A 14,227-nucleotide genomic window follows, 5' to 3' on the forward strand; every position below is an offset into this window, starting at 1 on the left:
GGGGGCGCCGGCCCTGGGAGATTCAATCTCCCAAGGGGGCGGTGGCCAAGGGGGGAGGAGTGCCCCCCAAGGCATGTGGTGCGCCCCCCCACCCTAGGGTTTCAACCCTAGGCGCAGGGGGTGGGCCTAGGGGGGCGCACCAGCCCACTATGGGCTGGCTCCCCTCCCACTTCAGCCCATGGGGCCCTCCGGGATGGGTGGCCCCACCCGGTGGACCCCCGGGACCCTTCCGGTGGTCCCGGTACAATGCCGGGTGACCCCGAAACTTTCCCGATGGCCGGAATACCACTTCCTATATATAATTCTTTACCTCCGGACCATTCCGAAACTCCTCGTGATGTCCGGGATCTCATCCGGGACTCCGAACAACATTCGGTATACTGCATACTCATATTCATACAACCCTAGCGTCACCAAACCTTAAGTGTGTAGACCCTACGGGTTCGAGAGACACGTAGTCATGACCGAGACGGCTCTCGGGCAATAACCAATAGCGGGATCTAGATACCCATGTTGTCTCCCACATTCTCCTCGATGATCTCATCGGATGAACCACGATGTCGAGGATTAGAACAACCCCGTATACAATTCCCTTTGTCATTCGGTACGTTACATGCCCGAGACTCGATCGTCGGTATCCCAATACCTCGTTCAGTCTCGTTAGCGGCAAGTCACTTTACTCATACCGTAATGCATGATACCATGACCAAACACTTGATCACTTTGAGCTCATTGTGATGATGCATTATCGAGTGGGCCCAGATATACCTCTCCGTCATACGGAGTGACAAATCCCAGTCTTGATCCGTGTCAACCCAACAAACACTTTTGGAGATACCTGTAGTGCACCTTTATAGTCACCCAGTTACGTTGTGATGTTTGGTACACCCAAAGAACTCTTATGGTATCCGGGAGTTACACGATCTCATGGTCTAAGGAAGAGATACTTGACATTGGAAAAGCTCTAGCAAAACGAACTACACGATCTTGTGCTATGCTTAGGATTGAGTCTCGTCCATCATATCATTCTCCTAATGATGTGATCCCGTTGTCAATGACATCTAATGTCCATAGTCAGAAACCATGACTATCTATCGACCAACGAGCTAGTCAACTAGAGGCTCACTAGGGACATGTTATGGTCTATGTATTCACACGTGTATTACGATTTCCGGATAATACAGTTATAGCATGAATAAAAGACAATTATCATGAACAAGGAAATATAATAATAACTCTTTTATTATTGCCTCTAGGGCATATTTCCAACACCCAAGATTGTTCAGATCCACTATTGTCATTCCGTACTATGGGTCTACCTGTACCCCGCCTCTTGACAGATTGACCCATTTGCACTGAAACATAGGGACCTTAAAATCATGTCCATAGTCAAGTTCCCATATGTCCAAAGAAGAGATTGCATTGAGGAATGCACATAGCTTCACAATGGCTAATCGAACATTTTCCGGTAGAAGCCCCCTCAATGCAACCGAAAACGGTTGCATCATAATCACGTGGCAGTCATGAGACTTTAGGTTCTGGAACTTTTTCTCTGCCATATTTATTATTTCCTTTGTATTCGACGAGAAGCCAGGCGGGAGAGGCAAATAATTAAGGTGACGGGAAGCTTAAGTTTTACATTAATCATTATTCTTAATGAGTTTATAAATACAATTATTCAGACGGTTATATTTTCAAACGAGGAGAGGGTTCCATGTCTTATTTTTGAGTGTGATCTCGGCCATAGTTTTATCTTGGAGTTCCTCACCCTCCATTTCAGTGTGATCTTTGCTAGTAATCCTCCGTCGATTGGTTGGTGTGCGGCTTTGCTCTGTCCCTCTCTTGATCCATCAGGTCGTATATGAAAACTCTTCATTTTTTCAAATTCCACTATTTATTACTGCAGGTGGCCATGCTAAGATGATGTCTCCATCTTGTGGAAGATGCACACTGCGGGATGAATACAACTACAAAAATTCAGAGGATGAAAGTAAACATTTCTTGGTGCCAATGATGGGTGATTTCCAACATGCGATGGTAACTAATTCCTATTGTTAGATTTAGTGCCAATCCGTCATGTTTTGTTTCTTATGCCTTTAGGCATTAGCTACTTTCCTAGGAATTAATGAAAAGTACATTCACATTGTCTTTATTATACATTGACAAGTGCAAGTGATGAATCATGTGTAGGACGTGGAGAGAGTGGTGCAACTAACTCAAGGCTTGACGTTCGCTAGTGAAAACAAAGTGATGCCTCAATATAATTATGCACTAAACTGAAGCCAAATACACTAGTGAAGATAAAGTGATGGCTAAACTGAAGCCACATACATTATTGTGAAAAATAATTTATTTAATATTTTAAAAGTATTCATTAATTCTAGTGGCACACCGAATTTTCCTTCTAATGGCGCACTACCGGTGCGCCACTGGCATCACGCCATTAGAATTAAATTCTAATGGCGCACTACTGGTGCGCCATTAGTATCTGGTGTTCTAATGGCGCACCGCGTAGTGCGCCATTAGTATAGCCTGCAGTGCGCCATTAGAATGCCTCCCAGGGGCCATATGTACAAATGTGCTTTGGCATTCTAATGGCGCACCAGCAGCTAATGCGCCATTGGTGTGATGATCACAGTGCGCCATTAGTGTCTTGTGTGGTGCGCCATTAGTATGAATATTAGGTTTTATTTTTTTTGCTTTTCTGATTTTTGCACATGTTACAAAATATATTATTGCATAGAATATAGACAGCAGCACACAGCAACATCAGATTCATCAAATACAATAGAAGATTAGTCTCTGAATACAATTCATCATATTAGTCTCCGGATTCAAAAGACCGGACAAAGATAAAACATTACAAGTCTCAAGACCGCGAGTATCGAGTTTGCCTTCACATTACAAGTCGATATCGATCATCTAAACTACCATCACATAGAAGAGAGTTGTGGTCATCACGATGAGCATCATCGCGATCAAACTGGTCTTCATTCGGTTCCTCCAACGCTCCCTCCTCTCTCCCGCTAGATAGCGGGCGTATCTAGATTCGGCCTCCGCCCTAGTGGTGTACCCTTTGTAACTGTTACCGCTGAAACGGTGAACCTGTCTCCGACACTCCTCCTAGTCATCGTAGACTCCGGGAATCTTACCCTTGTACACGACATACGACGACATCTCTATGCACAAGCCAAACAACAGACAATACATAAGCAATGTGTAAGTATGCAACAATAGGATCGGAAGAGAAAAGCAAGACATTAATAGCACGATTCATGGTGAGGCTGTTCCTCCATCTCTTGGGACAGCTCCCAGAATTGCTTGCCGCCCGAACCACCGGCCTCATCGTTGTCGGCCATGTTTCTCTCTAAATAGGAAAAAAGTTTGGTCAAAAAGATGGTTATTGTCAAGGAACAAGATCATGGTCTCATGATTTAGGGTTTGTCGACACCGAGGCACCCTAAAAGCCTAAGCTTTCATCATTTAGGTTCTCATCGACACCGAGGCATCCGGGGCACCCAAGTTAAGTTTTCATCATTTAGGGTTTATCGATGCCGAGGCACCCTAGGTTGGGCCTGATCTTGGCTCTATTTCCACCTATGTTGGGTTTATCATCTAGGGTTTATCGATGCTAAGGATAATTCTAAGTTGGGCCTAATCACTTGGCTCTATTGCCACCTATGATTTAATGCAGCAAGAATGGCAGGGCAGTTGATCCTACTTAACTAAGTACTAAGATAGCCCGGCCCATGCATTAGTCGCAAGTACCCCATATGTCCTATTTTTAGCAGAGTCATGCTAAAATTCACGGAAAATTTCAGCATGACCTTTGCTGAAAATAGGACATATGGAGTACCCGAATTTGCCGGAACGGAAGTTAATCGACATTCCGTCAAACTCAAGGGCCTCTCGGGGTACTTGCAAATTCATCACGACACGATGGTCGGAGACAAAACCCAGCCACAGACCATATGGTCCTCTGCTTTCATATGGACAAAAATCAGCTCAACTTATGTGAGCTTCCATTCCAGATATAATATGTCTCCCAACAAAAAATCATCAATAGTTTAGAAAGTCTGTACAAACACAGAAAGAATGACAAATGTCTTTTTACAGATCATGGCTTAGAGTCATAAACATCTATGGACCAAATATAGTAATGGATACAGCAGATTAGTCTTATGATTTTACTTGTTCGGTATGAAATAGCTTATGCTTTCCTTATAGTACATGTCCACATTTGATATGTCCTTTTTGTCTGTCCTGCTTTTTGAATCAACCGTATCGAGCAATACTATGGAATTAGTCAAATAATTGTGCATGTTTTGACAATAGGATGAATGCAAAAGAAAATCAAATGGTTGTGGCAATCTGTCCATCATCATGACTGTTGACAGTCGCCACACCCACTGTTGGACTTCGATCTAGCACAAAGGGGGTGTATAAGAGCAGATATGGATGGTGTGGTCTGGCACAGATAGCAGTATAATCATCTTAATCTTGCAGTGTAATTTTTAATCCGTGGCAGCAAACGGGCATTGTGCTAGTCTAATAAGAATACACATTGTTGAACTTCATTGCTGGAATTAATGGTTTACTATCGGGATGTGCCTTAGGAGCATCGCTTATCAAGTGAAAACATAAGACACAAACTTGTAGCTGTATGTGTTTTGCCAAGAAAGGGTGCACCAAGAAATATTTTCCTAGTACTGGTTTATCTCACCTACTAGTAAAGGGACATTTCTCCTCAAATCGAAAGTTAATACATCATTGTTTCTTACTAGGGGAAGATGGACCTGGATGGTCAAGCATGTGGAAGATGGCTTTGTGGGCGCGCCTTCTTAACAGCGAAAATGCATACAGAATGATCCTAAAGTTAATCACATTGGTTCCACCTGGTGAAAAAGTTGGGTTCGAAGGAGGACTGTACACCAATCTGTGGACAGCACACATAAGAACAGTAGCAGTAGTACTACTACTAGCAGTAGTACTACCAAAAGAAAGGAAAGAACAGTAGTAGTAGTACTACTACTAGCTAGCTAGCTAGCTGGTACTGATCTAGCTTCTGCATGCATTTCTCTGAATTTTGTTATACGTAAACACTACAAGGAATTATACTTTGTCATAGCTATTAGTCTTTGGACTAAGGGGCACTAGCACACTAGTAAGTGATAGGCAACCATCCTACATGGAAATGTGAAGAGTTACATGGATGAGTACTAGCTCTAAGTGAAGGCTCAATGGATTCAAGATCAACCGACTGAAGTTGCCCAAACCTGCAAGGAAAAGAGAGAATAATGATTTCGAACTGCTTCTGATGGCATACATAAGCATAAGTTCAGTCCCCCAAATCAAGTACTCCATCAGATTGGGATACTACTCTAGATTAGTGTAGCCACTATCTAACAAAAAATTTCAGAACTGAATTTCAGAGTACTCTAAATGTTGTGTGCCCTAGTATTTCTGTGTTCCCTTGCATTTCTATAACATTTAGTAGCATGACAATTTTATCATGTTGAAAAAAATTCAGTAACATGAATTTGGCTAAGCCAAGCATGATCTTGCTTGCATTTCCGCCTTTGCTACATGAAGCAATAGGGTAGGTTCAGTTTCACTAAATTTTTGAAACTATACATCATTTGCTGAATTTTTGCTCTACATCACCTGCTCTTTGTAAATTATTGCATATATCCAGTGACTGAATTTTTGAAACTATAGGTGAACCTCTTCAGGAAACGCAAAACAGTTAACTGAAACTATCTAAAATAGTTAAATCCACTTGATGCTTACCTAATGCAGGCCAACAGAATGAAATGAACTACGAATTTGTTCTCTGAAATACATGTAGGCCAACAGAGAGGCTGTTCTTACAAGGGAGCAAGAAGCCTGCCGCCATGGCCCTAGGGTTTGCAGGTGAGGGGGTGGAGGAGAAGGGAGGAATCACCATGCATAGGTTGGGGAGGGAGGAAGGATGGAGAGGGAGGAAGGAGGAAGGAGGAGAGGTACCTGGGCAGGCGCGGCCGGTCGCCGGAGGGGTCAGGGTTGGGGTTGGGGTCGGGGTCGGCGGCGGCGGCGTCGTCGAAGGGATGCCTCAGTTGGCCGTGGGAAGGCCGGCGGCCGCGGTCGTCGTCCTGCACCCCGTGCCCGGACTGAGGAAGACGCCGGCGTTGAAGCTCCGGCAGCGGCTGGGCGTCGGGGGGCGACGGCGCGGGGGCAAAGTTAGGTCGAGTGGGGGGGGGGATCTGGCGAGGGAGGGAGAGAGGCCAGAGGGGAATAGGTGGAGGGAAGCTTTCTAATGGCGCACCACACGCAGGTGCGCCATAAGTACGACTGTTCTAATGGCGCACCACCCCTCGGTGCGCCATTAGAATTTTGTTTTAACCTAGCCTAGTAGCCATATCTACAGCCCAACCCTATCTACAATAGAACCCACGCACTAGCCCGACTGGTCAGCACGTAGCACACACACCAGGAGGTCTTGGGTTCGATTCCCAGGATCCCCAATATTTTTTTATGCATTTTAAATGGTGTTTTTTATATTTATTTGTGTTTAAATATGTTCAAACTTGTTTAAATCATAACAGTAATATTTTTTATGCATTTTAAATGCTGTTTTTTATATTTATTTGTGTTTAAATATGTTCAAACTTGTTTAAATTATAAAAGTAATATTTTTTATAAAAATAGTAAAAAAAATTTAAAAAATATGTTCAAAAAGTGCGGGTGCGGGGGGCAGGGTGCTCCGGCGGTGGAGCGGGGGAGGGTTGCGATGGGTGGAGCTAGCGGGGGAGGGTGCGGGTGCGATCGAGATGGAGGGGGATCGAGATCGAGATGGATTGAGGGGGAATCGAGATCAAGTGTCCTCATGAATTCAAAAAGTGCCCATGAAATTTAAAAATATTCATGATATCAAAAGGTGCCCATGAAATACAATCGAGAAATGAAGAGTACGATTTAAATACAATCGGTCTTGGCTAGCTATCTGTTCACAATCTTCTTGCCCTTCTTTTTCGCAAACGGAGTTCTTCTGTGGAACGGACGTCCTTTAGGTAGGGTGGTCCTGCTTCTTCTTGTGGTGTGTGCTGCTACTTCATCGTCGTCGTCATGTTCGATCTTCGGGTCGTCGTACTTGTCGAAGTCTTGCTCATTGGCTACTCCATCCATTCCGATGATCTTCCTTTTGCCTCTCCTCACGACAACACGACTGGGCTTTGGCGGGTCGGTAATGAAGAAGCATTGGTCCACTTGGGAAGCCAGTACCCATGGCTCATTTTTCGCGGTGACATTTGCGCCCGCGGTCTTGGATTTGGCTTCGGGTATAACCATGGTGGTGAAATACCGGTCTTCTTTTATGACGTTTTTGGCCCATCTGACACGGAACATCGGGACCTTCTCTCCAGCGTAGCTCAGCTCCCAGATCTCCTCGATCCTTCCGTAGTATCTGTCCTTGTCGTTACCGGTGTAGGATTCCATCGTTACCCCGGAGTTCTGATAACCATCGCTCTTCATGTCCTTGTCCTCGGTGTAGAATGTGTAGCCGTTGATATCGTACGCCTCATAGGTCATCAGGTTGTGCTCGGCGCCCTGTGACAAGGCGAATATGAGTTGTTCTTCCGCGGAAGAATCCTCATGTAAAGGGTACGACAGAATCTTCTGCTTGAACCAACGCGTGAAACATGAGTTGTGCTCTTTGAGTATATCTCCGTCCGTCCTCTGTTGGCCTCGGTCATTGTACGTCTTCTTAATAAAGATTTTGTGCTCTACCACCCAAGGATCGACCACGTCTATGTGTTGTAGCGCGACTAGGTTTGCTCTTTCAAAGTCGGCGAGTCGACCCTCGAAGTCGACATGCATTTCGCGGCGACCCTCATGGTGACCCCATCCAGCGAGCCTGCCGAGGTGCCTGTTGACGGGCAGACCAACAGGGTTCTCGATGCCTAGATAATTCGTGCAGTAGGAGATGCACTCTTCGGTCAGAAAGCCCCTGGCTATGCTTCCCTCTGGACGTGACATGTTGCGAACGTATCCTTTGATGACACCATTCATCCTTTCGAACGGCATCATGCTGTGCAGGAATGTCGGCCCGAGTTGGATGATATCCTCCACTATATGGACCAGCAGATGCACCATAACGTCGAAGAATGCGGGCGGGAAGTACATCTCAAGCTCGCATAGTATCACCACGATCTCTTCCTGTAGCCTTCTGAGTTGCCTCACGCCAATCGACTTCCGAGAGATGACGTCGAAACTGGTCGGGCACTTGTTCCCCTTGGGAAGACGTTCGTACGAGAATGACATGTTCTCGTCGAAGCATGCGTCGGTCATTTTGTGTTTTACCTTCATCTCCAGAGCCATGAGCGTTACTTTCAGGCGGGTATCCTCGGGCCTGCATCCTTCATACAATGGAGTAACCGCGTCTATCTCCAGTTGATCCAGCTTGGCTTTCTCTCGGGCGGTAGCTCTTGCGTTATCCGTCCGCTTGAGAAGCAGCTCTTGAATATGAGGGTCCTGCACCCAGCCTCCATCGTCGTCTGCTCCGGCATCTTCATCTTCATGATCATTCCCTTCGTCTTGATCTTCCTCATCATCATGTACGACATCTTCTACATGATGACTGTGTACAGCATCACCGTCGTGATCATGTCCTGGAGATTCTTCGTCTTCTCGCCCGCCCTCGCCGCGGTGGTACTTGTCTTGTTGCCCTTCCTCATTTCTTGCCCGGCCCCGGCCATGGACGACTTGATAGTCATCTTCATCACCTTGCCACCGATAGCCATCCATGAAACCACGCAAGAGCAGGTGGTCCCGCACCTACCCGGAATCCGGGTCCGCAATAAGGCTCTTCAGCTTGCATCTTCGACATGGACATCTTATCTCCGTCTCGTTCTTTTGAAGCATCTCGGCCTTCGCGGAGCTCAAAAACCTATTCACGATGCCTTCAGTCATCGTGCGGACCATGGTCGCCTGCGGGGTAGAGCAAAACGATATGTTAGAACCAAGAAAAAATTTGGCATGACCTTCCCTAAAAATAGGACCAAAAAGAATGCATAGTGCCAAAATTCTCGCTGAAACGGAAATGAATCAAAACATTCCGGCAAAATATTGGCAACTATCGCATATTTCAAATACCGGTACCTTCAAACACAAACATATATGCAACACCACAAACACATGCAACACCACAAACATACATAGATCTAGCTAGGCCACAAAAAGTGCATGTGCACGTTGTTGGAGCGAGCTAGGGAGAAAAAAAAGTACATCTATATCATGAAGATAGCTTTCCCTTACTTACCTATCAAAAAAAGGTAATTTCACCACTTAATTTTGTTGAATCTATGGTGGAAATGAGGTGAGGAGGAGGAGATGGCCGAAAGCTTGGAGAAGGAGGTGGATGGAATGAAGTGGGGAAAGTGAGTGGGTAGGTGTGGGCTGTCCAAAATATCTTGTTGGTCCCAGGTTACTAATGGCGCACCGTAGGAAAATGCGCCATTAGTAACCCTGGTTACTAATGGCGCATCAGCCTACGGTGCGCCATTAGTAGTTTTGCAAAAAAGTAAAAATAATAAGTATATATACTAATGGCGCATCTCCTCTGAGTGCGCCATTACTAGTTTAAACAAGTAATGGCGCATTGTGCCATGATGCGCCATTAGTAGTTTTGCAAAAAAAAAGAATAAAACAAAATTTACAGTAATGGCGCACTGCCTGCTTGGTGCACCATTAGTAGTTATAGATAGTAATGGCGCATTATGGACCCGATGCGCCATTAGTATGTATGGGAAAATGGAAAAAAAATCATACTAGTGGCGCACCCTGTTTACGGTGCGCCATTAGTGTCTTCCACACTAATGGCGTATCACAAACAGGTGCGCCATTAGTATATAGTAGTGGCGCACTGCTTCCACGGTGCGCCATTAGAATCAATCCTATATATAGCCCTTTTCCTAGTAGTGGATTGTTCAGATCCACTATTGTCATTCCGTACTATGGGTCTACCTGTACCCCGCCTCTTGACAGATTGACCCATTTGCACTGAAACAAAGGGACCTTAAAATCATGTCCATAGTCAAGTTCCCATATGTCCAAAGAAGAGATTGCATTGAGGAATGCACATAGCTTCACAATGGCTAATCGAACGTTTTCCGGTAGAAGCCCCCTCAATGCAACCGAAAACGGTTGCATCATAATCACGTGGCAGTCATGAGACTTTAGATTCTGGAACTTTTTCTCTGCCATATTTCTTGTTTCCTTTGTATTCGACGAGAAGCCAGGCGGGAGAGGCAAATAATTAAGGTGACGGGAAGCTTAAGTTTTACATTAATCATTATTCTTAATGAGTTTATAAATACAATTATTCAGATGGTTATATTTTCAAACGAGGAGAGGGTTCCATGTCTTATTTTTGAGTGTGATCTCGGCCATAGTTTTATCTTGGAGTTCCTCACCCTCCATTTCACTGTGATCTTTGGTAGTAATCCTCCGTCGATTGGTTGGTGTGCGGCTTTGCTCTGTCCCTCTCTTGATCCATCAGGTCGTATATGAAAACTCTTCATTTTTTCAAATTCCACTATTTATTACTGCAGGTGGCCATGCTAAGATGATGTCTCCGTCTTGTGGAAGATGCACACTGCGGGATGAATACAACTACAAAAATTCAGAGGATGAAAGTAAACATTTCTTGGTGCCAATGATGGGTGATTTCCAACATGCGATGGTAACTAATTCCTATTGTTAGATTTAGTGCCAATCCGTCATGTTTTGTTTCTTATGCATTTAGGCATTAGCTACTTTCCTAAGAATTAATGAAAAGTACATTCACATTGTCTTTATTATACATTGACAAGTGCAAGTGATGAATCATGTGTAGGACGTGGAGAGAGTGGTGCAACTAACTCAAGGCTTGACGTTCGCTAGTGAAAACAAAGTGATGCCTAAATATAATTATGCACTAAACTGAACCCAAATACACTAGTGAAGATAAAGTGATGGCTAAACTGAAGCCACATACATTATTGTGAAAAATAATTGATTTAATATTTTAAAAGTATTCATGCCACATTTAGCAAATGTTCATGCTGTGTATAAAAAGTTTGCTCTAGTTTTAGAAAATGTTTGTACTATTCATAAAGAATATGTAACATTTCCAAGCTATTCACTCGTTTCAATAAAAATGTAGGTTGCATTTGTTTGTATGATTAAAACAATATGTTTCGCACACTTCAAATCAATGTACCTTACAGCTAAAAGATCCATGAACAAAAGGAATGTCAAGGGAAAAGCAAAACAGAAGTCATGACCATTCAGATATGTCCTGTCGAGAATGAAGGCTATATAGTTTACTCGTGAGCTCATATGTACCCTTGTGAACAGTAAAATAAAAAACAATAGTAATAGAAAAAAAACTGAATTGCTTTGGAACAAACATTGACGAAATATCAACATGCGTGCAAATTTTCATTAAAAAAACAACACATGGAGCATCAATTTTGTTTTTTCTACGAAAGCATATTGACATGTTTTTTCTTCAAGAAAATTCGCACGCATGTTCAGAATTCGTCAATGTCAATTCGTAAAAACAAAGTCAGATTTTTACAATTTTGTTGACAATTTTTTGATTTTACCTTTCATGAGGATGAGTCTGACCTCGCGGGCAGAAACTTACTGTCCCTGGTCTTTTTGCATCTCATGGCCTAGAATTGGAACGAGACTCTCTTGGAGGGTGTGGTGAGTAAGAAATATGCAATACTGACTCATTCCATTTCTTTTTGGAGAAAGTTCAATAAAGTTGTCTTTGATGCCTCCATCGTTGGCAGGTGAATCCAGTACTTGAAGGCCCATATTTTAGCCTCGTAATCCTATATCACCCAGACATTGATAGAAGTTGGCTGGGGAGTCAAGCCATCTAATAAAACAAGTGTACCCTCCTTGTCGAACAACTTCCCATCATGGAATGAATGGGGTGGACCACACATCTATCGGAAAGACCCTGATTCTATGTCGAATACAATAATGTCTCCACGGTCTCCCATAATGTGACTGGAACCATAAATACGCTAGTTCAGTCTGCATGGTGGTGGACTTGTGGTAAACAGGAGAACATGCGCGCGGATAACCAAGTTATAGATGTACAACTAGTTACCCCGACAGAAGATATGGAGTCCATCACAGGAGCCTTTGCGACCATCTTGACAATGGTGTTCGGAGCCTTGGAGGGAAGTTCCGAGCTGCTGAGCAACGGCGCCACGAACAACGATGAGGGTGGTGGGCCGCGTGTGGCCATCGACAATGGGGAGCAATGGCTAGCAGCCATGGTGCTCATGCAAGAATCTAGGTATCGATGTCACACTGCGATGGCTAGCAGCCATGGTGCTCACGCAAGAATCCTGGTGTGGATGTCACACTGCGTCATGACATGGTGATGGCACAACAGCAGCCGACGTCCTTCGGCGGCAACCTATGAGTGTTTTTTTTCAATGAACTTCTCGGGCAAGACCTCGGGCAGGGTCGGGCCTCTCTTTCTCGGCATCGTAGTGCTCCGATGACTCCGGTCGGCTGGAAAGAGACTAAAGACTTTAGTCCAACAATACCTTGACTCAAGAAGAGAGGCAAGTAATGTGATAGAAAGCTTATTAATCATTATTACTGCTGAGGTTATAAATACTATTATTCAAACGGGTGTATTTTAAAATAACGTTAGAGTTCCTAGTCTTAATTTTTGAGTGTGATCTCGGCCATAGTTTTGTCTTGGACTTCCCCACACTCCGATTTCAGTGTGATCTTGGCCAGTAATCCTCCGTCGATTGGTTGGTGTGCTTCTATGCTCTCTCCCTCTCTTGATGCATCAGATCGAATATGAAATCTCTTCATTTCTTGAAATTCCACTTTTTATTGCTGCAGGTGGCCAGGCTAAGATGATGTCTCGGTCTTGTGGAAGATGCACATTGCGCGATGAATATAACAACCAAAATTCGGAGGATGAAAGTAAACATTTCTTGGTGCTATGTTGGGTGATTTCCAACACAAAATGGAAACTAATTCCTTTTCTTAGATTTAGTGCCACTCCGTCATGTTTTGTTTCTTATGCATTTAGGCATCAGCTACACTCCTAAGCGTTAATGACAAGTACATTTACATGTGTCTTTATTATACAATGACAAGTGCAAGTGATAAAAGTGTGTAGGCCGTGAAGAGAGTTGATGCAACCAACTCAAGATTTGGTGGTCGCTAGTGAAATCGAGTGATGGCTATGTCGAATTATACACTAAATGGAAGCCAAATACACTAGTGAAGATAGAGTGATGGCTAAACTGAAGCCACACTCCTTATTGTGAAAACATAATATAATTAATTTTTTAAAAGTGTTCATCCCACATTTAGAAAATGTTCATGCTGTGTAAGCAAGTTTGCTCAAGTTTTAAAAAATGGTTGTACCATTCAAAAAGAGTTATGTGACGTTTCCAGGCTATTCACTTTTCAAGAAAATTTATGTTGCATTTAAAAATATATTATACAATGTAAAAAATGTTTAGTGCACTTCAAAATCAATGTGCATTACAGTTAAAAAAGCTATGAACAAAAGGACTGTCAAGGGAAAAGCAAAACAGAAGTCACGACCATTCAGATATACCCCGTGGGGAATGGAGGCTTTAGAGTCTATTCGCGAGCTCATATGCACCCTCGTGAGCGGGAAAATCGAAAACAATAATGAAAGAAATAAAAAACAGAATTTTATAGAACAAGCATTGACGAATTCTTAACATGCATGCAAATTTTTATTAGAACAGAACACATCACTGAACTGGTGCACCCCTTGAGCTGATGCACCAGGTCGTCTACCTTGTTGAAGTCTATCACGGGCTGGTTCCTGGTAAAGCAGAGCGGACGAAATCAATACCCATGATGAGATGATGAAAGCAGATCGAAAGAAGGGGGTCTTAGGGGCGGACAACATGCCGGCGATGTCGTTGAGAATCCTGTTGGCGTTGGCGATGAAGAGGTTGATGACCTCGGTGACCAAGCCTTCTTGTGCTGAGCTACCATCCTCGTCCATCGACTACAAGTACTGGAAATACTCGTCAACCATACCCTAGATGGATCACTGCACGAGAAGCTAAAAGCATAGTCGGCCAGCAACCACACAGGTCTAGTAGGGGGGTGAGGGTGGACTGACCAGGGCGAACCTGGATGTGACAAGGGTTTTCAGCTGGGCCCTAAGCGCGACAGA

The sequence above is a fragment of the Triticum aestivum genome, chromosome 7B, assembly GCF_018294505.1.
Source record: "Triticum aestivum cultivar Chinese Spring chromosome 7B, IWGSC CS RefSeq v2.1, whole genome shotgun sequence".
In the NCBI taxonomy this organism is placed as follows: Eukaryota; Viridiplantae; Streptophyta; class Magnoliopsida; order Poales; family Poaceae; genus Triticum; species Triticum aestivum.